The sequence below is a fragment of the Plecotus auritus genome (assembly GCF_963455305.1).
Source record: "Plecotus auritus genome assembly, chromosome: 2".
NCBI lineage: Eukaryota > Metazoa > Chordata > Mammalia > Chiroptera > Vespertilionidae > Plecotus > Plecotus auritus.
In genome coordinates this window covers 148,066,234-148,093,453 of record NC_137771.1, presented here as the reverse complement: position 1 = coordinate 148,093,453, position 27,220 = coordinate 148,066,234, and the positions used below count along the sequence as shown (strand labels likewise).

The following is a 27,220-nucleotide window of genomic DNA, read 5'->3' as shown; positions in this document are numbered from 1 at the left end:
TCCTCTTTCCTACCTTCCTTGTCGGCATGAGGTCAAACTGTCTTCAAAGGAAGCAAGTTAAGGAAACTTAATTAGGGTTCTGAAATTCAAACCCAAAAGTACCTTGTAAATTTGATAGCAATCACCAAATTGTTCTCTAAAAAGGAAGTACCACTTTACACTTCCTTGAATAGTTCCCTTGACACCTTCGACAAGATTCATTAATCTCGTTAATCTTTTACGTTTTGTCAATCTGATTTCTCATCATTATTTCCATTTTCCTAAATAGTGTTATAAAAAGACACTAAAATCTTTGTGCATGTTTGTGGACTATTTGTATTTCTTTTGTGAATTGCTTGCTTTATAGTCTAGGGTCTTATTTTGAAATAGATGGTCATTTTTTTAAAAACTGGTCTATAGGAATCCTTTATATATTCTGGATATTAACCCTCTTAAATAATATGCTGCAATTATTTTCTTTCATTTGTCTTAATTATGGCTTCCACCAAAGAGATATTTTACACATTCATGTGCTGAGGACTTACTGATCCCTAGTCCCACCCTCCCACCACCCTTCCAGCCCCTAGAAGGAGAGTAAATGTAGCTCCTGAGACTAGGCTACTAACACCTGTGAAGCCAGGACAGGACGAATAGAATACGGAGATACTATCATTTACAAAGTTTCAAGTAAGCTTCTTGGGAAACCTGAATTCCTTTTTCACGCACTCATAATTCCGTACTGGGGAAATCAACAGGATGGTTATTTACATATGCAAATATATAGCTGAGTCCCAGGCCTGGGAGCAGGGAAGGGCGCAGTGCCGCCCAAAGGCCCAGCGCCCGCCAGCCAGTGCGCTGCCCTCCGCGCAGGGGCCTAGAGACCAAGCGACCTGGCGGAGCCCCTCGGAGCTGCGGGCAAGTTCCTCCTGCTCCGAGGTATTGACTCTGAAGATCACCGATGAGGGAAGGATACTAAGGAATTCAGGAGAAGCTAAAAGAGCAAAGTAGTCTCAAGAAAAACTGGCCCAGAAGGACAAATCTCCTAAATGTTTTTCACTACTTTGATGTCTCCGGAGCCACCTTTAAGATGACAATATCTGTGTGTGTTACTTCAAAGGCAACTTCAAGAAAGGAAAAGGTCTAGGAGGGATTTTCTGAACGCTCTCAGGTTTTGTTTTTTTTTTTTTGGGGGGGGGGTGTTGTTTGTTTTGTTTTTAACTAAAACTAAGACAATAACAAGTGCTGCCTCCTAGGACTGTTGTGAAAATACAGAAGGACTTGGTTTCAGCGCATGACACAGTGCCCGCTTTGAATCACACCCAAGCCCGCGCCTCTTCTCTCTGTTGTCATTTGATAGCATGTGATTATGATGCTCAGTGTCCAAAGGCTGGAGTTATTAATTGAATGATGTTAGACAATGAATTATCTCACACACTGAAATTTAAAAAAAAGTATTCAGAGCAATCCAAGGATGAGGACATTATATGTTTTTCTCAAGGGAGAGCTACTTGTTAAAATGCACGTCCCACCTTCGTTCTTCTCCCTAAAATAACATCTCCGAAAGATAAAAAGCACTAACAGATTTGCCCTTGAAGAGTGGAGTCCATGAATTCTAGAGCTCCCCGAACACCCGTCCCAGTCGGCTAGGGACCGGGCCGCCCGCTCCGCCCAGTGTCACAGAAGTCTCCGCTAGCGCCCAGCAAATGTGTTTACTCTGCCGCCTGCCAGCCGCGGGGAAGGTGGGGGGGGGGGGGGGCTGGAGAGGGGGGGGGGGGGGACCCGGGCTGCCCCTCTTGTTCTCCTGGGCAGTTTTCCAAACAAACCGGGGTGGTATGGGCGTGTCTTCTTGGCTGTGGAACTTGATCCTCTTACCCTGTCCTGAAGCCACCCACCGCTTTCCCCCGGCCTTCTCTCCGCGGTGATTTTCCTGCGCGGAACGCCCTGCGAGGGGGCGCGGCTGGTGTCGCCCAGCCCAAAAGGTAGGGCTCGGCTACGCGCCTGCCTCGCCGCCGCGTGGACCCGGAGCCCCACAGCCTCTCTCACCGCATTGCACCTTCCTCTGCGAACTTGGGGGCGGCCGAGGCCACCGCCCATCTGGCGCCAGCCGCGGAGCAGGAGGAGCTTCCCCGCGGCTCCGAGGCGCTCGGCGCAGTCGCCGGGCATCTGGACCCGGGCGCGGAGGGCAGCGCACCGGCTGGGGCGCCCGGCCTGCGGGCGGCACTGCGCCCTTCCCTACTCCCTGGCCAGGTCCCGGGGGTCGAGTCGTGCCCACGCCGCCCCTAACCCACGCCACCTTCCTCCGGTTTCCGCCGGCCGCGCTTCGGCGGCCCGATGCTGCAGGCGCCGCGGGAGAAGCAGCAGCCGGCTTGGAGCCAGTGGTGGCGGCGGAGTGAGCGCAGCGGCACCCGGGCCGCGGGACCCGGGCCTTGGGATCCCGCACGGTTTTGCGGTCTTCGCGCCTGGGACTCGGCGGGTAATTATCCCGGGCTGCTCGCGGTGAGTTTGCATTGCGGGGTGAGGGAGGTTAGGGGTGCTGGTCGGGGTGGCCTGGGTCTGTGCTGCCCAGATCCCCAGGTTTTACAGCCTCTGAAGCGGAGGGTCGGGGGTGGGGGCACGCTGAGCCGACTGCTCCTCTGCGCTCCCTCCAAGCCCATGGAGAGTGGCCAGCGTTCTCTCCTCCCGGCCCCCATTTCTGGGTTTAGGGGGCGGAGAGGCGGGGCACCGGCGGGGCACTCGGAACCCCGTGCCAGCCCGGGAAGGCGGGAGAGGTGAGGAGCCTGCCGGCAAGCGGAGGTGCGCCGAGAGTAGAGAGGACCCTGCTTGGGACCCAATTTCTAATTTCAGGGGAGCTTGGGCACTCGAGAGGTGACGGGTTCCTCGCTCACTATTGTTCTTTTGTATAAAGTCTGTATAGGAGCAGGGGAGAGTGCAAGGTTCTGGTCTTTGACCTTAAAAAAAAAAATCCAAAAAACCCTTCTTCCCGCCACAGTAGAACTAGACCTAACAAAGCGAGCTCCGAGGCAGTTTTGGGGAGAGGGTGGCGGTAAGAAAAATGCAGTGTTCAGGCAGGCAGCCGTTAGTTTTCAAGATAAGGGAGCAGTAACTTGCCTTTTTGAGGCAGAGATCTCATCCCCCTTCCTTGTGTGCTGTTATTTTGCCTTTAACGATACATTATATAAACTGATTTCCAGAAACTAAAATCCAAGCCACCCAATGTTCCTTCTTTTATGATCTTCAGTAGAAAGGGCAGAGAGAGTGGTTGGGAGCGGGAGGTTGGTGTTTGCTGTTCAAAGGCAATATTTAAAAACGGTGTGGGAGTGGACATGGGAATACTATCGTGAATGCCGGGTGTCAGCAACCACGCACGCTGCTGCTCCTAAAAAAGTCGCCCGTGCTGTGAGAGGAAGGTCCCTGCGCTGTGAATTGGCAGCCCGGTGAGGAAGCTGCAGGCCTGCCAGAAGCTCGGCGCGCTCTGGGGCCCTAAGGCCTCAGGTCCACACTGACCTCCAGGTCTCTGATGGACGCAGGCCTGATATGTGACCTTCTGGTCACAGCCCCAGATTGCACCGTTGCCTTATAATGGTTCAATAAAGGGAAACTGCTATCTTGACTGTTTCAGATTCAATTTGTTCTTATACCCCAAATCAATAAAAACAAACAAACAAACAAGAAACAACCTTTGAGGCTCAGAAAGGGACAGTATTGGCAGAATAATTATGAGACATACCATTAAAAGACATCAGTCTGTCTTTTGTGAAAATTGTAATTCTCAAGGTTTCTCATTCCAGCACTTAATGGCAGCCGTTTTCTTCTGTTGGAGATATGTATTCCACAGCAGGTGGAACATTGTGGGAGAGAAACGAAATAATGCTCTTTCCCCTATCTCTCTGATAAGCATCACTTGCTAACCATACAGATTACCACTTGACTTACACAGAAATGGATTCCACCCAAGGCTGGGATCAGAGATCTGTTTAACACACATTCTAGGCTATAATTATCAAGGAGGTGAAGAAAGCACCAAACTCCCCTGGCCCCCACTGTGATCCCCGGTGTGTTCACATAAGCTATTTTATTAAATCTTCCCAACGATACTGTAAGACAGGAATGTTTAGTCCCATTTTATAGTTAAAACCCAAGACTGCTCCAGGTTAAGTGACCTAGAATGGATTCCATGAAGGTCTGCTTCACCTGTGCCCTGTACCACTCCAGGAGCCTCCATGGGCTACGTTGCTCACAAGTTCTTTCGTTCTGTGTGCATATCTTTCTCCTTTGCCTTACACGTTCAACTTCTCTACCCCCGATCAGCATATACGTCTTCATTACACCTTAGGCAGGGCTTCTTCAATTGGTGGTCTGCATACTTTGCCTTTCCTTCTGACAGCTTCGGACTTTCATCAATTAGGTGTCTTCTGTCTTCTCCACGGTTTTGACATGTCACTTATGTGTGCTTTGTCAGGACAAATTCAGGAGTATATGTCATCTCCAATGGGTTGTGTTCCAAAAATTCTTTTCATTCTGAATATAGTTTCACTGAAGTGCCTATTATATTCTTCTTGCCTAGAAGAAGTCTTCCTAGGGCTACATCCTCACCCTCACAGATAACATGAACATCTCCTGTTTATCCCCAACTACAATGGATAACAGCACACGCCACAATTTCCAAGTAAACCCTTATGGATTAAAAATAAAAATGTATTTGATTTGGATCAAGCTTGATGTATGGAATAGAATGTGTGCATTAGACCTTACGGGGTTTCGATAGGAACTGTCTTTTTGGTTTCCTATCAGGGTGTCAGAAGCACAGTTCCTCATAATGGCAATCAGTAGTGTCCTGGCCTTGGTCAGGAGCTTGGCTGCCATGCTACTGGGATAAGAAGGGATGAGATTCTGGAGTGAGGGGATGAGGATAAAAGGAGTAAGGAGAAGTAGGATCTGAGTCTCTTTCCCTTGTTCGTGTATCTTTTTCTTGGAGAGCTTTTGGTTATCCAGGGGGGATCGCCAGCCTACTGTTCACTGCCGCAACCTCCTGGACCTGGCCAGGGGCTTTTCCTCTTCCTGGACCACTGGGAAAGAAGGGAAGGAGAGCAGCCAACCTTTAGGCGATCTTCTTGTCATAAACACTGGAAAACTGAGTGAAAGGTTCTCTCCTTACCTAGTCTCTCTTTTTCCCCCTTATACCTCAGGCTCAGTGTGCAAATGGCATAATTTTATTCAGTAGCATGTAATGGTGGTCTTTGAAGGGTTCTTTAAGCAATGCTTTCCCACAATGGAAAGATCTGTAGGAGATGAGGAGAATAAGGCCTCCAGATAAGGAGATGACAAGGAAGCTGGAGAATCTCCCAAGGGAAACAGGGTCACTCTCACCTTCCATGGGTTGCAGAAGCAGGTGCGGAGCTGGTATGGCTGTGGGTCACAGTCACTGTGCTGGGAGGTGGGCCTGCCAAAGGAGCAGAAAGTGGTTTTCCAGTGGATCCTGGGTGACTTTCTGTATGGTCACCCATAAGGTGGCACTTGAGATTCAACCAGTTTACTGAGTATCCACCATGTAACAGATGTTCTAGGTGCTGGTGGTGGGGTTAGGCTGTGCAGTGTTGAACAAAACAAAGCCCCTGTTTTTTGTTTTTGTTTTAAAGCCCCTGATCTTATAGAGCTTATGCTTATGTGGTAAACAGAGTCATTAAACAAGATGCAAATAAATGAAAAACCACCTTTCAGAGAGAATGAGTGTTATGAAGACAATACAGCACAGGGTGTACTAGAAAGGGGTTGGGGTATCTACTTTAGGGTAATCAGAAAGCTTTTCTGAGGAGGTGATATTTGTTGAGATGTGAATGGTGAGAAGGAGCCAGTCCAGTGAAGAGCAGAAGGAAGAGCATTCTAGCAGAGGGACCAGCAACTGCAAAGTGCCAGAGGCATGAATGAATTCGGAGTGTTTGAAGAACTAGATGAAGAAGAGTGCAAAAGTAGGAGGGAGGCGGAGATGCAGTCAGTGAGGTAGATAGGAGACAGCTTATGTGAAGCCTTCAGGTCTTAGAAAGGAGTTTGAATTGTGCTTTAATTAGAAGGGGATGACACTGGGGATTTTTAATTAGAGACTAACTCAGTCTTTACCTTGTGGGCAATGTGCTTTCCTGTTTCTCTTTCTTTCTCCCTCCTTCCTTGGGCACTGGCATAGCCACAGAGAGAAGCAGGCAGGGCTCAGAGGACCCTCCACAGTGTTCCTCTTGTCCTCTGAAATAAATCCTTATATTCAGTGTCATCTTCATGCACAAAACCCTCTATCACTAGCTTTGGTATCTCAACCGCTCTCCAGACTGATTATCTAGTTGTCTCTAAGAAGTCTCTGGGTTGGTTGGTGACATCTGAAGCTAGGTATTTAAAATTAATTATTTAGTGAAATATATTATAGTTGATATATTTCGCAAGACAATGATTGTTGCAAGAGGCAATAATCTAAAAATTCCAAAAGTCTTGCCTTTTCCTGAACTCCCACTGCCTCTCCCAGGCTGCCCTCTGTGCAGTCGGTTATGGGAGGTTCATGGCCTTTTTAGAGTACAGTTTCAGTGGTCATGTGCAGGATTCATAATATTTCAAATGGGAACGTGCTATGCCTGTGAAATTTCATTTCCATTGGTCTTTGTAGAGGATCTTGGCAGTCTTATAGTAGCTCTTAAACCATGAAAGTTTATGTCCAGGTCAATAAATCCTAATAGTGCTGGTTTGTCAGAAATGAAGAGCAGGCCCCAGCATTTTATCAGTTAGCCTTTGATTCTAGGATAGTTCATCATCACTAGTATATTAATTTCTGGGAAGCTTGGTACACTCTTTAGAGAGAAAATTGTTTTTGAGATTCTTTAGCCAGATGCTCTGTTCCTTTATTAACTTACATACTTACCATCACTACTATACAGGGTGGAGCAAAAGTAGGTTTACAGTTGTTCATATGGAACATAACACAATACTTAATCAATAATAATACAAGAATAAACTCTATATTTTGGGAACTCACAACTGCCAACCTATTTTGCCCCACCCTGTATATAACAATAACTCACCTTCAGCTTTTGTATCTGTTTCTTAGTGATTGATGTAGTGGCATAAACTCTGGAATACATTTCTATTTGAGAGGGCAGTGATTCTGTCTCTTCTTATCACCCATGTGCCCCCTGTATCTGGTGCATTGTCCAGAACATTATAGATTGAGCAGACATTTGCCAAATGACTCATTCAATGTCCATGGATTAACTCACAATCTTAATATATTAGCTCAGTTATAACATCTTTATAAATACTATGATTATCTTTATAACTGTTAAGATGATCAGGTTTTCATCTCAAAAGCTTTACCCACTGGAGAAAACAGGTGAAAGGTCAATTCATCCCTGTGGATTTGTATATATTAATTAAAATGTTTCTGCTTTTGAAAAGTTTTTTTTCTTTTTGAAAATATTATAGTGTATTAATGCTGACAAGTAAGAAACTGGTATGAAAATGTCATCAGATGGATACTCAAATTTGTTTTCATATACAGTAAACTTTCAATTCATTTTCATAATTTGTAATTTATGATAATTTGAGTTGGGTTAGTCAGGTTTGTGGTTACATTACTAAGGAAATAAGTGTGCCAAGAATGTGAATAACAAAATCATCCCCTCTTTAATAGCACCCAACCATCTTTACACACACAATTTCATGCCCTTGAGTAGGCAGATATTTGCTTTGCTCCAGTTCCAACACTTAATATTTTTGGTTCTAATGGGTATCATTTAACCTAGTTGGAGACACAAACATGCCCTGGGATACAAAGCTCTCCTCAGCAAGATTATGAGAGCTGGGAGGAGTGGGGAGAAGCCCTGGCCTGCTGAGGGAACTGAGAGAGGTGGTGGCACAAGAGAGGGGCCCGTGGCAGGCTCTTGGTGAGACTCCTGGTGACAATGTTTCTGAGGAAGAACAATGTCTCCAGGAGGCGTCCTCTTGGTTATTAGAGATATTCTGTATTCATATTTTTAAAATCCTAAATTTTTAAAGGTTCTGCCTCTTAGATTTGTTTTTTCTTGCCCATCTCCTCTCCCCCAACCTTATCTGATTTTAGTCCTCAGAGAGGTTATCAGCACACTGTTTCTGGCAGGTTGGTGGACTTTTCTTCTTAGGAAGCATTCTTTTGGAAATATTTAGGCCAGCACCATAGAAGGTGCTGCTTTTATTAAAATAATAAAATAACATAATCAAATAAAATATAAAATAAAATCATATAATATAAAATGTAATAAATGAAATAATATTAAATTAAATGTGTTTATTCAAATCTGTCCATCCCTTAGCAAGAGTCCTTGGTGCATTAAGGGGTAGGGGCAGCAGAGATAAGGGAATATGTACATTTTCTGTGCTCAGAAACAAATAATAAAAAGAGATTGGAGATTTCTTTTTAAATTTGTGACTCCTTTTTATGTTTAATATAAAACTCATATAAAATTTAGATAATGTAATGTATAATAATTATAATATAATAGAAGCAATATAATGTCATAAAACTGCATTTAAAAGTTAGAGAATGGATTATTCAGTTGCAGTGAGACAAGAGCAATGAGGCAATAACCCAGGGATTCAACTAGAGTTTGAGTGGATTTTTAACTGCTTTTCAGTCACAGCAATTAATTTAAAATTTTTTGGTTAATCCTCACCCGTGGATATTTTTCTATTGATTTTTAGGGAGAGTGGAAGAGAGAGAGAAAGATTTGTTGCCTTCTGCATGAGCCCAGAGTAGGGTCCCAACTGGGGAGGAGCCTGCAACCAAGGTATGTGCCCTTGACGGCAACCAAGGAACCGAACCCAGGACCTTTTGGTATGAAGGCCGATGCTCTATCCACTGAGCCAAACCAGCTAGGGCTAATTTACTTTTATTTTGATAGATTCTAAAAGTTAAAGGAATGCTCTTGTAAATTATCTTTGTGAGATAAAGGACACTGCTCTCAAAATATGGTGGATATTTGGAAATTATTATATTACTAGAGGCCCCGTGCATGAAATGCATGCACTCGAGGGGGGGCTCCCTCCGCCCAGCCTGTGCCCTCTCGTAGTCCAGGATCCCTTGGGGGATGTCCAACTGACATCCTTAGTGCTGCCACAGAAGCAGGAGAGGTTCCCGCCACTGCCGCTGTACTCACCAGCCATGAGCTGGCTTCTGGCTGAGTAGCGTTGAGCGTCTGTCCCCTGGTGGTCAGTGCGCGTCATAGTGACCGGTCATTCTGCTGTTTGGTTGATTTGCATGTTAGCCTTTTCTTATATAGGATCATTATTACATATTATATTATATTATCTATATTTGTATGAACTTTATATTAACCATAAAAAGGAGTCAAGGAATTTGAAAAGAAATCTCTAATCTCTTTTTATTCTTTGGCTCTACTGAGCATAGAAAATGTGCATATTCCCTTATCTCTGCCTCCTCCACCATTTAATGCACGAAGGACTCTTGCTAAAGGGGTACACAGGTTTGAACAAAAGTAGTTAATTTAAATTCTTTATTGTTGAAAGTATTACATATGTCTCCTTTTTCCCCCATTGACCTCTTCCCAGTGGCTTTCCCTCCCCCCTCCACCCCTAGCACATGTCCCCATCCCCCTATTGTCTGTGTCCTTTGGTTATGCTTACTAGTATATGCATACATACAAGTCCTTTGGTTGATCTCCCTCCCTCCCCCACTTCCCACCCTCTCCTGCTTTCCCTCCGATGTTTGACGGTTTGATGCTTCTCTGTCTCTGGATTTATTTTAGTTCATCAATTTATGTTGTTCATTATATTCCACCAATGAGTGAGATCATGTGATATTTATCTTTCTCTGACTGGCTCATTTCACTTAGCATAATGCTCTCCAGGTCATCCATGCTGTTGCAAATGGTAGGAGTTCCTTCCTTTTTACAGCACCATAGTATTCCATTGTGTAGATGTACCACAGTTTTCTAATCTACTCATCTGTTGATGGGCACTTAGGCTGTTTCCAAATCTTAGCTATTGTAAATTGTGCTGCTATGAACATAGGGGTGCATATATTCTTTCTGATTGATGTTTCTGTTTTCTTAGATGCATTCCTAGAGGTGGGATTACTGGGTCAAAGGCCAGTTCCATTTTTAAATTTTTGAGGAAACTCCATACTGTTTTCCACAGTGGCTGCACCAGTCTGCATTCCCACCAGCAGTGCATAAGGGCTCATGTATTATATTTTTATGTTATATTATTTTTACTTTATTTGTGTTATTTTATTATTTTAATATAAGCAGCATGTTCTGGAGCATTCAAGATCTTGTTCCCTGGCATATCTTGTCAGTCTGACTCAAATAAACTCTTCTTAAAAAAAAAAAAAAAAAAGCCCTAACCAGTTTGGCTCAGTGGATAGAGCGTCGGCCTGCGGACTGAAGGGTCACAGGTTCGATTCCGGTCCAGGGCACGTACCTTGGTTGCGGGCACATCCCCAGTGGGAGGTGTGCAGGAGGCAGCTGATCGGTGTTTCTCTCTCATCGATGTTTCTAACTCTCTATCCCTCTCCCTTCCTCTCTGTAAAAAATCAATAAAATACATTAAAAAAAAAAAAAAAGCACCTTCTATGGTGCTGGCCTAAATATTTCCAATAGAATATTTTAGGGAAATGTCAAAACAAGTTAGCTAATCACTCCTGTTAGATCCCAGCTATGCTACAAATAAGTTAGAAATAATCGGGTTTTTCTTAAGCAGATTGTTGGAGCTCTGTGTACTTTCTGACCATGAAGTACCTAAAAATGTTTTCCAGGCACTGAGTTTCTTGGAGGACAAATCTGGCCCATCTATAGCAAAAAACACACACACCTGTTTTTACAGATTTGGCTTCTGCTTTAATCATAAAATAATGTCACTGTGTTCTTATAAAAATGTTCTACCTAAGCTCAATATTCCTGCCCATGCACCTTTTATAATAACATCTTTCAAGTGCGGTTTTAATTAGGGAAATGTTTTTTCTGCTCAAAAATCCAGAGAATTTCTCCCCACTTCCCTCCCCACCCGGTTTTGATGTTTTTTTTTCTGCCGTTTCATGTTGCTGACTTTCTTTTTACTCTCCCACTTGAGCTTATAGTCACTGCAAGCCTTTCAATGTTTTAGCTGTGGGTGTTTGTTTGTTTTTAATTAATTAATTTATTTATTGATCATCACTTGATGAGAGAGAGAGAGAGAGAGAGACATTGATTTTTTGTTCCACTTATTTTTGCATTTATTGATTCTTGTATGTTTCCTGACTAGGGCCACAACCTTGGGGTATTGGGATGGCACTCTAACCAACTGAGCTACCCACCCAGGGCAGCTTGGGATGTTCTTTTGACACTTAGTACCTCTTCCTTCCATTCCACACTCCCGCATCCAAGACAGATTATAACTGCTATTTATTTTCTAGTTTTATGGCTTAAAATGGCCTGACTCTGAACAAGTTGCCTAACTTCTGAGCATTACTTACCTTATCTATAAATTTGAGATAGTGTCCTCATTAGTTATTACAATAATTAAAAAGTAAACACATATTTCCCTGGCTGGTGTGGTTCAGTTGGTTGGGTATCTCCCGTGCACTGAAAGGTTGCCAGTGTGATTCCTGGTCAGGGCTCATGCCCAGGTTTCGGGCCTGATCCCCCGTAGGGGCTGTGTAGGAGGCCACCAATTGATGTTTCCCTTTCACATTGATTTTTTTATTTTTTCTCTCTCTTCCTCTCCCTTCCTCTTTCTCTAAAAGCAATAAAATATTTAAAAAATACGGTTTCCCTCTCAGGGGAATTCAAGAGACCAAACTGCTCTCTTAAAAAAACAAAAATAGAGCCCGGCCGGTATGGCTCAGTGGTTGAGCATTGACTCATGAACCAGGAACATGCCTGGGTTTTGGGCTCGATCCCCAGTGGTGGATGTGCAGGAGTCAGCCTGTGGATGACACTCCCTCATCATTGATGTTTCTCTCTCTCTCTCTCTCCTTCTCCCTCTCCCTTCCTATCTCTGAAGTCAATAAAAAAATAAAAATAGTAAACACATATAAATAGTTCAACATAGGCTTTGCCAAATATCAAACATTTAATCAATGTTACTTGCCATTACTATTATTATAACTCTATTATTATAACCATATTCTTCCTCAAATATTAAAAGTTAACTTTCTCCAGAATGGCTTTCTGTTTGACCTTATCTAGCTCTAATTTTTTTTCCCTTTAGCACCTAACTTCATTTTGGACTCTATTAATTTGTTAATGTTGCTGTATTTTTAAAAATTATTCTTCAGTGAACAGCAACAAATATGTGAGCACCTATCTTGTGCCAGGCACAAGGATCTATAAGTATAGATCCCTACGTTTATAATATAGGGATCCGTGGGCACACAGTGGAGGGATGCAGTGAAGAAGCAAAAACTATTCTACTCAGATATCCATTAAAAAACTTGATTTATTTTAGTTTATGTTTTTTCAATAGTTTAAAAATTATAATTTAGGGTTATCCCTATTCTTGAAACAGCTTTATGTGTGCTTTTTCCTTAAACACTCTATCCTTATCCAAATGTAAAGTGGAGATAGAAAGAGTAGTCCTCCTTGAAGAGCTAAATCCCAACAGATGATTCTAACTTATGGCAGGGAGTGGGTAGGCTGGGAGGCGAGCAGGGGAAGGGACCATTTCAGGTAGCATGATCAAAGGCACTGAGGCATAAGGGTGTGATTGAGAACTCCTTGAAGTTTGGTGCTCGTAGAGCATAACATTCTAAGTCAAGCCTTTTAGGAGGTGATGCAGGAGAGAACGTAGGAGTCTGCTCGGTCAGACTTAGACATCTGTGTTTACGTCTCCCTGAGGCCAAATGTGTGCCTTGTAGGATGTAGGTCTATATAGACAATTTATAACAAGCAAATTCTGGAAATTGCTTCTGAAGCTGGACTTGGATTTACATGTGGCATGGACTATATCTCTTCCATTTGCTGTTTGCCTAAGAAAATGATGAAAACATTAGTTATGGTAATGCATAATTGATGTTAGAGCTCTCATTTTTAATAACCCAAGTGTCTAAACCATAGAAATACTAAATATTGTTTGAGACTCTGAAGTCTGGGCATCTCTATGAGATTTGAGAGTAGAGATGGGCGTCAGCAGGACAGCGACACCCAAGGCAAACAGGCAAGGGGACCACTGTGAATTCCTAGCCTTCTCAAGTGTCTCCCTAACACATTTTACAGAACAGAAAGCCAAGTGCTTCATTTTCTATAATTTGTGCTTGACAATTTATATACCAACTTTTTATCAATATTTTTCTTTGTTTGCTCTGATATGAAGTTCTGACTTCCTTCCCCTCTCCTCTCTCATTTTTAAGGCATCACTCAGTTTTTAATATATCATATCAATAGAGTTTATGCAACAGCTGATGTTAAATATCTGAATTACATTTAATTCTAGAAAATATTATGTGTTTCAACTTCAAAATATGTTTTCTACTATGTCTGAGTGGTGTCCGGTATATTTTAACTCCGTTTTTTGAGTTGATTTCTCGTGCTAAGATATTAAGCAGTAGTATCCAAAACATGCTAACCACCAGAGCTTAAAATTTCCAAAGAAGAATTAGATATGAAAGAAAAAAACAAAATACTGAAACTTACTTGAACTGTAATTAGCCTGAAAGTGGAATGTGTGGGAGAGGTCTGCAAGGAGGCCAGGGACAGAGGGCAGAGCAAGAAGTGTCTTAGCATGTTTTCAGCACTGCTGAGGGTAGGAAGTGCCCTTAATATGGGTCTGCAATTATCAAACGACTTTTTAGTGATCACCCATGAATTTGAATAGAAGTTGCCAATCTACCAGTTCAAAGGTATAGACTCCTTGGCACTTGCAGTTTTCTCATTAGAAATGAACCATTCTGGCATTTCGTGAACCAGCAGGGCTGAGCAGCTAACTCTTTTGTGGTGGCCCCTCCCAGGTCATGCCCTCTCTGAGAGTCTACCTAGGCTGCCAAGACCCCTATTTCTGAGGCAGCTCATAGTCTCTAGTGTTGTGTTTTTTTTTTTAAAAAAGTACAGTTTTTATAGGAGTATCAGACATACAGAGGAGTCCACAAACCATATGTGTAATTCATACATTTCCTCCAAGTGAACATACCCACATAAGCTGCCTCCAGATGAGTAATTAGAACATTATCTGCCCCTTGGGAGTCCACCCAGTCACAGCGTCCCTCCTCAGAGGTAGCCACTATTCAGACTTCCACCATAGGGTCACTTTTCTCTGTGTCTCTTTAACTTGAATCAGCAGCCAGGTATTCTGAGTGTCTCCAGAGCATCAGAGGCCTTCTGGCTGAGGGCGAGGACTGGGCAGCCCAGGGAGGGTGTCACAGGTGTTATTTACAACACGCCAAACCATTTGAAAGCAGGTATTTCATTTTTTAAAAGGAAATTGGATTGGTTTTCCTATTAAAGATGATTCTGATCCAGAGGAACTGGGGAAAACTACACGGAGGAGTGGCCCCCGTCTGGGTCTGGGAGGATGGGCAAGGACGATGCAGCAGACATCCAAACAGGCAATAATGGGAACCCACAGAAAGCAGATTTTCAAGGTCTACTCTGGGGCCATCAAGAAACAAAACTGGTTGCATCTGAAAATGCTAATGAAGGGCAGAGTAAAGAAATAAAGAAGAAGCCTTAGGATGGCATAGAAGCCAGAACTTCAGAATGTGACCTCATTTGGAAAGAGGGTCACTGCATATGGAATTAGTTAAGATGAGGTCCTGCTGGAGTAGGGTGGGCCCCTAGTCCGATGTAACTAGTGCCCATATAAGAAGCGTCCATGTGAAGACAGACACAGGAAGAACACTATGTGAAGATGGAGGACTGGAGTGAGTGATGCATCCACAAGCCAAGAACACCAGGGAGTGTCAGCGAATCACGAGAAGCTTGAAAGAGCCAAAGAAGGGTTCTCCCCCAGGTTTCAGAGGGAGCATGGCCCTGCCAATGCCTTGGGAGCTTTAAACTCCAAAGACAGTGTATTGCTTGACAAGTGTATTGTGAGACGACTTTTGTTGTAAGCCACCCCATTTGTGGCACTTGGTTCTGGTAGCCCGAGGAGATGGACACAGAGGGTCTGCCGTGGGCCTGGTGCCCTGATCCCTCAGCTTTGCTTCCCCCAGAGCATGCCTGTCCCTTGCTCCTGGCGTTGCCCTGGCTGTCCCTGTCCAAGCTGTTCCTGTCTGGACTGGCTCACAGAGTGCCTCTTCTGCCCCTGGTCGCTCCATGTCTGTGATGTGCCCTATAGGAAGACAGAGGCATCATTGCCATTCTGCAGCTTCTTCTTTATTTCTTTACTCTGCCCTTCATTAGCATTTTCAGATGCAGCCAGTTTTGTTTCTTGATGGCCCCAGAGTAGACCTTGAAAATCTGCTTTCTGTGGGTTCCCATTATTGCCTGTTTGGGTGTCTGCTGCATCGTCCTTGCCCATCCTCCCAGACCCAGACGGGGGCCACTCCTCCGTGTAGTTTTCCCCAGTTCCTCTGGATCAGAATCATCTTTAATAGGAAAACCAATCCAACTTTATTTTTTAAATGAAATACCTGCTTTCAAATAGTTTGGCGTGTTGTAAATAAAGGTTTCATTCTGCTGTACTTAGGCATCGCGAAGGCCAGTTCTCAACTGAGATAATAAGAAAGCCCGATCAAAATGCAGCACAATTAGGCCTTAGTAAGGAGCTCTGTGGAGCGTGGTAGATGGCTGAGTCCTTCCTCCCCCGTCCCCCTGGCCCCCCTCTCCGCAAAGGACTGGCTTTAGACTGCCTTACAACATATCTATTTCCACCCCCCACCCCCCCACCCCCCCACCCCCGGGCTGAGTTGCTGGTGTTAGGGGAACCACAAGGACCAGACTGTTGTGATGTCCCCATGGTTACTTCATTGACCCAGGCCACTTCCTATGCTCTTCTTTTGTGTCCTTCCTTCGGGACCTAGGGACTCGCTGGTGGCTTTTGTCCTAAAATGCTCTTGGCACAGTTTCTTCCCCTTCGCCTCACATGTCCACAGCCGGGCTCAATTGCAGAGTGAATGGACGTGCACTCCTAAGTCACCCCTTCCTTTCACTTCAGAAGCCTTTGCTCAATGCTAGTAACTAGGGGGAAGTCTTCAGGACATTAAAAAAAAAAAAAAAATCACAAACGTGGGACATTTCAAAGTTTTAAATAATCCTAGTTTTTGTTGTGGGTCTATTTGTAGTTTATTTTCTTGCTAACCCTTTTTCAACTTCTAGTTTCTGTGGTTTATGCAATATATTAATATTTATATTTTGCCCTTTGAGGGAGAAATACAAAAAAAATGTTTTCTGTTAATTATGTATTCTGTAAAATAGACTTATTATGTAATTGAAAAATAATAAAACAGTGCACCTTGAAGCTGCAGTTTAGAGGTTAGATTGAGGCAAAAGGTGGTTTTTGTCTGTTTATTTTTTTTAACCTTTATTGTTTAAAGTATTACAGATGATCCCTCTCCTCCCCACTCCATTTCCTCCCAGGCCTTTACCCCACTTAACTGTCTGTGTTTAAATATGTGGCTATATAGGTTTGCCTTTGTACACCTTGCTCTCAGCTCAGACAGTCCTTGCACCCTAAGATCTTGTGCCATCGGAAGAATGAGTAATAAATATCTGTATTGAATAGATGGATGGATGGACAGATGGATAAATGGATGATAATGTGGTTACACCTTCTTGGCCAGCAATTTCACTGAATTATTGGTAGGATAAATTTCAGTTGAGTTCACGACTGCCTCTTGAAGCAAGGTGTGGGGTGGGGGGAGAGTGGGATGGGGGGGGCGGTGTTTCCTAAGACCAGGAGGATTTTGTGGGCTGGAGGCCAGGAATCTAGAAGCAGTGATATCTCTTTGGCTTGCCTATGCAATGTGCTAAAACATTTGGCTAGCGGTTTTTAAAATGGGCCAAATAATATGCTTTCATTGTGAGTCCCAGTATGCTGGAATTACTGCTTTCATTGGAAACCCAGATTAAAAAAAAAAAAAATTACCTTCTTGGGGATGCTGTACCCTTCTTTGGAAATCTACCAGGAGAAGAAACTTCTCTCTCCCTCCAAAGAGAAATGGCCCTATTTAAATTTCCTTTGGTGTTTTCTAGAGTAGGTTATTTTAGAGTGTGAAGAATGCAGCTGTTAGTACAGTTATCCATATTTTAAAACATCTGCCTTTTGAAGTTTCCTCAGTTTCTTTTTTATTTTATTTTATAGGAAATAATGTTAAAGAAGTATAGGAATCCCATATGGGTCTTCACATATTTGTAGACTTGACTAGTTTACACTAGATAATAAACCTTGTTATGATTTCCTTGAGTTAAAAACTTTCAATAATGAAAAAGAACATTGTATATAGTCAAATGGTTTAAAGGTGTGACCATTTCAAGATCAAAGACTAACATTATATTGCTTTGGTTAATTGTCTGCCTTAGCAAATATTGACTCTGGCATATACTATAGTAGGCACCTCCCAACCACTTGATTTTAAAAAAAGAAATTGGTGATCTTCCTGTGGGGTTGTGGCCTGGGTTATTTTCTGGCTGGAACACAAAACAAAGCATTCCAGAGGAGCCTTTGGTTTATCATCTACTTGCTCAAACACTGAGTTTTTTGCCCAGTCAATATGGTTATCAGGAAGAGAAAGCAGTTGTAAGAAGACTATTTTCTGCATCTACTTTCTCTTCAGTATATTTTGTTTCAAAATGATTATTATAGGTTTACCTTAACTAGAAATTTCTTTTCCCATTTAAAAAACTATTTATTTTCCCTTTTCAGAGATTTATTTCAAATATCTAGGTATTTTTATATGACTTCCATTATTAAAGGTGTTTATTTTAGGAAAAATCCTCTCTATTTAAAATGAAATTTCTCTTTGAAACTATTTCTAGCAATTTATAAACTGGCTTTTGTAGATTAGAAAAAAAGTAATTTGGCTCCAAAATGACATTCAGATAAGCAGTTCTCTGAAAACAAGCTAAATGTCTACCAGTAGGGAATGGTTAGCTTTGATATATACTTGGTTAATAGAATGCAGAACTCAAAAAATATGAACTAGACCTTTATTCATCAGTATGGATGGACCTGAACACCAAAAGTGTAGAGCAGAAAACACAAACTTCAGAATATTACATATTTGTTATGTAAATGTTAAACATCACAGAAGACAATGTTGTATGCAATATAATGCTTATGAATGTGTGTTTGTACCTGTGTGTGAATAAAAAGTGGACTGACTACTGAATTCATGATAGTGGCTGCCTCTGGGAGAAGAGTATCAGGAATAGGGAGGGGAACTTAAAATGTACATTTGAAAAAAAATCCCTGAAAAGATACATTTATTTTGGTTTGGGGGTTCATGGACATTTGTTATATTGACATTTGGACTTCTATTAACATTTTCATAATAAAAATTTTCATGTAATATTTCCTCAGGAAGTAAGTTCCAACTAGGATCCATACATTTATCAAGGCTGGGAATGAGACTGAAACTATTCTAATGCATCTATAGTAAATGATGTTATTCTGTGAAAAATGAAAGTTGATACAATGAATGTGAACACAAGGAAACCTCCCAGCTGACTTGGCTCTTGGAAAGCTATAATAGCTTATAGGTGAAGAATAGAGACCCCAGCCGCAGAGCCTGGCTTGACATATTCTAGCTCTGAGATCTTGGACAAGTCAACATATCTAAGCCTCAGCTTCCTTATCCAAAGAATGAGAATAACAGTACCTGTCTCAGTGCTGTTGTGAGGATTAGATGAGTCTGTGCATGCAGTAGCTATGCAACAAAAATTAGCTATGGTTTTTAGTTATTTTCTGTGGGCAGCCTCAAATCTTTTAGTGTACTATTTTCATTTTCACGTCCGAGTCTTTGCTAATGCTGTTCCTTCTGCCTGGATTATGTTTTATTTCCACCCTAGTTTCATCTGGCTAAATCTTTCTTGGAGGAGTTTCCTGAGAATTCTCTCAAATTCTTCAGAGAAGCTCCCTGGTCTTCCCCACCTAGGTCAGTTCCTACTCAAACCATAATTGTCCTGTAAAAGTTACTTGTGAACTACCAGCTCATTTCTGCCTCTCTCCTGGTTTGTAAACTATTTTTCTTCTTCACTACTGTATCTTCAGTATCTAGAACACCCTTTGGCTTAGAGTAGGCATTGGGAAATTATTTTTTGACTAAATGAACAAAATTACTGCAGAAGGTGAAAACTTTCAGAATTAATATTTTCAGGAACTGAATTTGACTTAATGTGCTTTGACTACAGCATTAACCTACTAGTGAGTTAGGAAATAAAATCTAGGATTATATAATTTCATAAAAAATATATATCGCATGTATTGGTTTATTCGCAATAAATTATAAGGTACCCCAAATGAAGAATTACATCATCTGTGTAATGTGAGAGGTTTAGAGGCTCATCTAGTGATGGATAGCAGTATAAGTTAATCACATATTTGCATTTGCTGTGGAAAGCAGGAAAATGTCCAGCACTTTAATCTTAAGGTTTGATTCATTTATCTGATTTTTTTGCCCTCCACTTAACTCACGCTTTTTTCTTTTAAAAATAGCAAGAGAGGAACTAACTAACAGAATATTATACTTCCCAGGAAGCAGAATAAGCTAGGCTCAATCAGATAAACTGATGTAATCAGTACTTTGAAAAGGGGCTTTTGTAAGTCAGCTAGAATGTTACAACTTTAAAAATACATATTTTATTAATTTTTAACTTTAGAGAGGGAGAGGAAGAGAAACAATTTGTCGCTCCACCGATCCATGCATTCTTTGGTTGATTCTTGTATGTGCCCTGACTGGGATCGACCCCACAACTTTGACGTATCGACAACGCTCTAACTTTTAAGCAAACTAAAACAGTAAACCCAGTGGAAAGGGGGGCCTTCAGAGTTGGAGCAAAGGCAGGAAACTAGTTCCCTTTAGTTGTGGGTTTATTTTCTCTGGGACAGAAACCTAAGAATGCTTTAAAATCTGAGGAAGGTCTTTGTGTTCAGATATTAGCATATTGATCCAGGAAAGATATTACATGGGATTTTGAACTGATTGCAAGCCCAAATTTATTAACTAAGTGGGAGAGCAGAGCAAAAACATGAGCAAGCAAGAAATGGGGGCTTTCTACACATTAAAGGAATTTTTATGACTCAGAAGGGTGTTAGGGAGGTGAAATTCCAGGGTTAGGAAAATAATGCAAGGCTCTACATTGATAAGTAACTCTATAAATTATAGCTTTGGGAGACTTTCCCCTCCCCACCTTTGGAGATTATACAACACAGATCACTGGGAAAAATTACTTCGTAGCCTCATTTTCTCTCATCCTACTTCTCTGTTAACTGTGGTATACTGACATCATAAATAATTGCATTTTGAATGCATATATTCATTCATTCATTTATTCATCAGAACATGCTTATTTATATGCCAAGCTTGGAGTAAAAGCATCATTTTTTTAAAAGGAGGTAAAACATCTCTTCCTTAGAATTGTGCAAAATTAGTTATTGCTCAGAAGTATGACGTACTGGGTACTGCAAGATACCAAGATACCAACTCTTTTTTGGAGATTTGATGTGTGGACTCATAAAACCCTGCTTATAACCACTTATTTATTAAACACCTGCCCAGAAATCAGGGATAATCAGGAGGACTTTTGAAGTCATATGGTCAGAAGACTTCGTACGCTTTGGGAAACACTGGTTTTAGTAACATTCTAATGCTTGTAATTAAGCTGCATCCTTGACTGATCCACAGTCTTGACCCACAGCATTGGCATCACCTGGGAGCTTGCTAGAAATGTAGGTTCCCAGGCCCTTCCCAGGCCTACTGAATCAGAATCAAAATTTATTTATTTATTTAGTTAGTTAGTTAATCTTCACCCAAGGTTATTTTTTTCCCCATTGATTTTTAGAGAGTGGAAGAGAGGGGAAGAGACAGACACACAGAGAGAAACATTGATGTGAGAGAGACATATCCATTGGTTGCCTCCTGCATGTGCCCAGACCGGGCTGGGGATCAAGCCTGTAACTGAGGTAGAGCTCTCCACTGGAATCAATGCTCTAACACTGAACCACCAGCTAGGGCCAGAATCAGAAGTTTAACAAGATGCTCAAGTGATGCCAATGAACATTAAAGTTTAGTAAGCACTGGTAAATCCCCAAGTATTGGGTTTTTAATTCTTACTTGAGGATATGTTTTACTGATTTTAGAGAGGGGGAAGGGAGAAAGAGAAACATTGATGTTTGAGAGAAACATTGATTGGTTCCCTCCTGTACACACCCCAACTTGGGATTGAATCCGCAACCTAGGTATGTGCCCTGACAGGGAATCGAACCAGCAACCTTCCAGCGCACAGGATGATGCTCCAACCACCTGAGCCACACTAGCCAGAGCCCCAGTGGTTTTTAGAACAGAATATCTTTAGTAACAAGTGACTCATTATCCAGCAATGCAGCATGTAGTATCTTTAGGCAACCTAAATATTAGTGTTGCAGAAGACCGGGGGAAAAAACAAGCAACAAGCAATATTTAGAGTTTGGAGTTACACTGTAATATACACCGGTGGGCTTAGAGAAAAATGAATTCAAATTCTAAGCAGAGCAACAAGCAGAATTTTTCTTTTTATTGAAGAGCCAGCCCTATGTGTGCTTAGTGGTTATCTCGCTGGTGGCCTCAAAAACAACACAGTTCTATCCAAATAAAAATACACCTGGCATGGCATGAGAGTGTGGGCGCATCTAGTCTCTGGCCTGCAAGGTCAGGCAGGTAAATTTATCTTCCTTATTATTCAAGCAGGCTAGAAAGCAAAGTTATTTTTCCAGAATAGAGGGCTATTTAAAAATAGCAGAGTTGACTTTACAGAATAAGGGATATCTAAATAGCAGAGAATTTCAAACAGTAGTTTTACAAAATAGAGGTTAGCCTTCTCATTAGCAGATTCTTCCTTACCAAACTCAAACCTAACTCCTTGAATGTCACATTCATCGGCCATGGCTTAACCACTGCTGACCTCAGAGCCTGGCTAGTGCCTCTTCTTGAGGAAGGCCATCTCAACACGAGAATGGGGTATCTTATTTCTTCCCTTGACTTAAGCTTTTCCAGGTAGAACTAAATTCCCATTCCCCCAGTTGTTCCTGGTATAACATCAAGGTTTCTTTAACTCACTTATATAGACTAGAAAATCTTAAAGGGCCCTTCCAACTTCAATATTGTGATTGCACATTTACATCAGCTGGTAATAAGTAGTAGTGGATAAGAGATGATAGAAACTCTGGAGTTGTATGTCTATACATTTAGGGAGAATGCTGCCAAGGCACAAACTTATCATTATCCATAATTTCCTTAAGTTCACAATTCTGTCTCATGGAGGAGACTTCTATTATAATAATAGCCACTAAAGAGCACCACGCCTACCTTCTAATTTGTAAATGTGCCAATTAGCACTTCAGAAGTGAAAGTCATGCAGGAACATATAAAAATAAGCATTTTCTGTCTCTCTATACATTTTAAGATTTAAGATTTTAGTCTTAAGAATTACATTTTAGATTAAGATTTTTTAAGAAAAAGATTTTAATAAAAAACTTTTAAGAAAAAATTATCTTTAACCCACAACTCAGCACATCACCTGATTTCATTGTTCTCTAACGGCTTTCAGCAATGTGTTTGCACACACATCACACACGCAGAAATAACCTTAGAGTACTCGGCTTTTAAAATGTTTCTTTCCTTGCTTGGTAGAATCTAAACATTTTTTCATATTACTATATGAATTTCATAATAAAGCATTCCTATTTCTGTATGTAGGATAATAGAGTTCATGAGTGGCTTCTGAAATAAAGTATTTGGCGTATTTTTGTAGGTTTTCATATTTGTTTATCAATATATCTTTTTTTAAAAAATAACATTTTCTACTAAACAGGAAGTACAGGGCTGCAGCTTTTTCGTTGCTGTTGGTTTTTGTATCGGGGTTAGTCTTATGTAAGAAAAGCTGAAACAATGTAAGAAAAGCTGTAACAGGAGTATTTTAAGATTCTTTTTAAAATACTTTTTTGAGAAAGTGGCCACAGCACATTCTTAAACTAGTTGCTGTTTTTACTAATTTCCTCTCGCTTTCTTTCCCCTAATTTCTTCTTGCTGTTTTTACTCTTCTTGACCTCCTCCTCATTCCCCGCTCTCCTCCCCGCCCCCGCTTCAGAGGCTTTTCAGAGCAACAGCTCCTTCTCTCACCTTCGCATGTAACAATAAAGCTGTGTGTATGTGTGGAGAGAAGCTGAAAAATAAGACAGATGGTTCTTTCATTACCAGGTTGCTTTGGGTTAATTGAGCTGGACATGTTATTTTTTTCAAGGAGACGGAGCTGGATCCTGTGGATAACCAGCTATGAACTACAGTAATGCAGTAGGTGCTGCCTGGTGTGCTGTTGGATTTTTTTTGTTTTGTTTGTTTTTGGCAGCTTTATCATCCTGTCAAGTATTTTGGGGACAGGTCAGGAGTGAGCTTGCTAAAATAATCTTCATTAAAATGTTTTTAATGGATTAAAGATGTTCTCGGGTAACGAGCCATTCTTATAAGCATGCCGTCTTTGTGTTTCATTTCAGTACTTACAAGTGAAGGAGCAGCACAACCTTTGTCTTGGATAATTTCTAGTGGTACAACGATTGGGCAGACAGCCTCCTGAAGCTCCAGCACCCTTACCACATTCTTCACCTTAAGGAACAGAGGGCCTTTGGGAAACGGATTCCTCAAAAGTGCAGGTAAGCAAAGGCAACACTGTGTTTGCTCAGACTTTTCCGATGGAAGTTTGAACACTGGCAATGTTCTTATACAGTGAGTCAATGTTTCCATCTCTAGCAGGTAACTTTAAAATACCCCCTGCTTTGTATAGGTAGGCCTGCCTGTTAACTTACCTCTTATGAGTCTAACATGAGGCCAGTGTCTCATGTTAATATAACCAGTGTCTCTTCAGCATACCCCAAAGTTGAGCTAGGGAAGTTTTAAATATTACTTATATTCTCAATATGGAGGGGTCTTCCTTGGGAATGTTTTAAACCAACTTGGAAGTAAAAAAGTAAGAAAACTCTGAAGTTGAAACTATAACATTACATGAATCACAACTATTGTAGAAACTGCTGTTAACAAGCTGTGTGACTTTGGGCAAGATGCTTGCCCTCTCTGTGCCTTATTTTCTCAATAGGATGACCTTGAATTCTCCATCTTTAAATACTACAATTAATAATAAGTTAATTAAAGCACCTTAATGTGATTTTTAGGCATATTTTCCTTAGTATTCCTGGAACCTCAACTTACAAACATTCTGAGAAAGCTCTGGAGCTCAAATGTCGACCAGGAATTAGCACGATGTTTTATCCATGAATCCATACAGTCTTTCCGGTTTGTTAAGATTCATCAGAGAACAGTTAATCTACTGGCAGATTTGTTTCATTTGGAAATCCTTTTAGGAAGGGTACTTACTGACTGAGAACTTGATCCTTTAGTGGTACTGGCGAATATGGACATTTATAATGATTTCGGGATTTTTTTCTGGAGATTCTCTTGATCTCTTTGTTATTCAAACAGAAATTATTCACGAGTGGTTTCAAAGCCCTTCCCCAGTGTCCTGAGCCACTGGGCTTTCAGAACTCCTAAGACTGAACGGGATGGAGGTAGGGCTGGGTCTTCAGGTTTCTCACTGCCAGAAGCATCTTACTTTAGTGGAAGTGGGGCTGAAATCATCTTGGTGATTTGTGAAACTGCCTTTCCTGTTAACCTTTCCATCTCCTGGCATAAAGAACATGGAAATATATATATATTTTTAATATATTTTATTGATTTTTTACAGAGAGGAAGGGAGAGGGATAGAGAGTTAGAAACATCGATGAGAGAGACATCGATCAGCTGCCTCCTGCACACCTCCCACCGGGGATGTGCCCGCAACCAAGATACGTGCCCCTGACCGGAATCGAACCTGGGACCTTTCAGTCCGCAGGCTGATGCTCTATCCACTGAGCCAAACCGGTTTCGGCTGGAAATATTTTTAATCTTTATAACATAACTAGTGGCCCGGTGCACATACTTTGTGCACGTTAAAAGGGGATTAATTAGAGGAAATATTTTAATATTGCTATTTGCCCTTTCTCTATAATAGAAGTGTCAGAGATGAAAGGAAATTAGTAAAAATGTATATGAAAATCTTCCTCCTTTCAGAGTCTGGGGTGCACTGCGGAACCCAGAGTCAAGTTCCCACCCACCCGAGACACCTCAAAATCGCGTGAGACCCAGACCCAGCTGGCCCTACCCCCATTGAGCGAGATCAAGACCCAGCCTGCCCCACCCTTGTCAAGCCCCGCTGGGCGGGGGGCACAGCCTCAGGTCACCTGGCCTGGCACTGGGCAGGGGGCACAGCCTCAGGTCCCTCGTCAAGCCCCACTGGGTGGGGGGCATAGCCTCAGGGCCCCTGTCAAGCCCCACAGGGTGGGGAGCACAGCATCAGGTCCCCCAGCACACCCTCAGGTCCCCCAGCCCAGTGCCGGGGTGGGGGGGTGCAGCCTGAAGTCCCCCGGCCCAGGCCAGGGAGCATGGTCTGAGGTCCCCCGTCAAGCCCTGCCAGGAGGGGGGGGGCGCAGCCTCAGTTCCCTGGCCTGGTGCTGGGGTGGGGTGTGTGGCCTGAGGTCCCCTGGCCTGGGCCGGGGCAGGGGGCACACCTTGAGGTGCCTGTCAAGCCCCACTAGGCAGGGGGTGCACCTTGAGGTCCTCCATCAAGCCCTGTGGGCAGGGGGCGTGGCCTGAGGTCCCTCGTCAAGTCCTGTATGGCAGGGGGCACAGCCTCAGGTCCCCCAGCCCAGCGCCAGGGCGGGGTGCACGGCCTGAGGTCCCTTGGCCCGGGCCGGGGCAGGGGGCAGACCTTGAGGTGCCCGACAAGCCCTGCTGGGCAGGGGGTATGGCCTGAGGTCCCTGGCCCAGACTGGAGCAGGGGGCACACCTTGAGGTGCCCGTCAAGCCCTGCCGAGCAGGGGGGCGTGGCCTGAGGTCCCCCATAAAGCCCCACCGGGCAGGGGGCACAGCCTCAGGTCCCTGCTGATTGCTCATAAAGGCTCATTACCAGAACTCGGCCTCCGCTGTGGATGCAGCCATCTTGACTGTTACAGTGTGATGGTCAATTTGCATATTCCCTCTTTATTAGATAAGACTAGGGGCCCAGTGCACAAAAATTGTTCACTTGGTCCCTCACCCCGGTCTGCACCCACCTGTGCCCTCTTGCAGTCCAGGAGCCCTCAAGGGATGTCCGACTGATGGCTTAGGCCTGCTCCGGGGAGCGGGCCTAAGCCATCAGTCGGACATCCTTAGCACTTCCATGGAGGTGGGAGAGGCTCCCACCACCGCCACTGCACTTGTTAGTCGTGAGCCTGGCTCAGTGCTTCTGGCTGAGCTGAGCTCCCCTTGTGGGAGCGAACTGACCACCGGGAGGCAGCTCCTGCATTGAGCGTCTGCACCCTGGTGGCCAGCACACACCATAGCAACTGGTCATTCCACCATTCCGTCTATTTGCATATTAGCCTTTTATTATATAGGATGGTGAAGAGCATGGGTTCTGGTGTGTGCCGGGTCAAATCCAAGCCACTTACTTCTTGGGTGTTCTTAGGTTCGTTATAACTTCTCTGCTTTAGTGTCTTCATTTGTATGGTAGGAATGACAACTAGTGCCTTTCTTAAAGGGTGGTTTTGAGGATTAACAGAATTATACATCTAAAGCATCTCAAATAGTTCTGTCACATGGTGTTCAGAAAATTTACACTCTTTTCCTTGCCATGCATGGCAGTAGTTATTCTTCTGCCCCCATTCTGTAGTCCAGGGACAGTGAACACTCAGCTCTCCTTACCTCGTTAAACATTGCTCACTCACCCTGGGATTTGCTTCTGAGCCTAGAACACAGTATTTGAATCCTTCTCAACATTATAATGGATCCAAATCAGAGCAAAAGATAAAACCTATTCTCCAAGTCAGATTATTTTCAGAATTCTGAATTTTATTTTTTGCTTCAATTTGATATGCTGATTACAAACCTGGGTTATTTGTTTGTTTGTATGAAGATTCAGAGCAGTTTTTTTTTTTTAAATATATTTTATTGATTTTTTACAGAGAGGAAGGGAGAGGGATAGAGAGTTAGAAACATCGATGAGAGAGAGACATCGATCAGCTGCCTCCTGCACACCCC

At 42.7% G+C, this 27,220-nt stretch overlaps 1 protein-coding gene across 6 annotated transcripts in view; it reads left to right on the top strand.

Annotated features, from left to right (window-relative positions):
• The first annotated feature begins 1,926 nt into the window (after window positions 1-1,926).
• Window positions 1,927-27,220, top strand: part of ST3GAL6 (ST3 beta-galactoside alpha-2,3-sialyltransferase 6) — a 90,856-nt gene continuing 65,562 nt past the window's right edge. For 2 of the 6 annotated variants that reach the window (XR_013959834.1, XM_080654121.1), the window contains exons 1-2: window positions 1,927-2,475; window positions 23,608-23,763. The gene's annotated coding sequence lies outside the window, so the exon portion shown is untranslated. Of the gene's footprint in view, window positions 2,476-23,197; window positions 23,495-23,607; window positions 23,764-27,220 lie in introns of those variants that run through there. The other 4 variants (XM_080654125.1, XM_080654122.1, XM_080654124.1 and 1 more) reach the window with 4 other exon arrangements.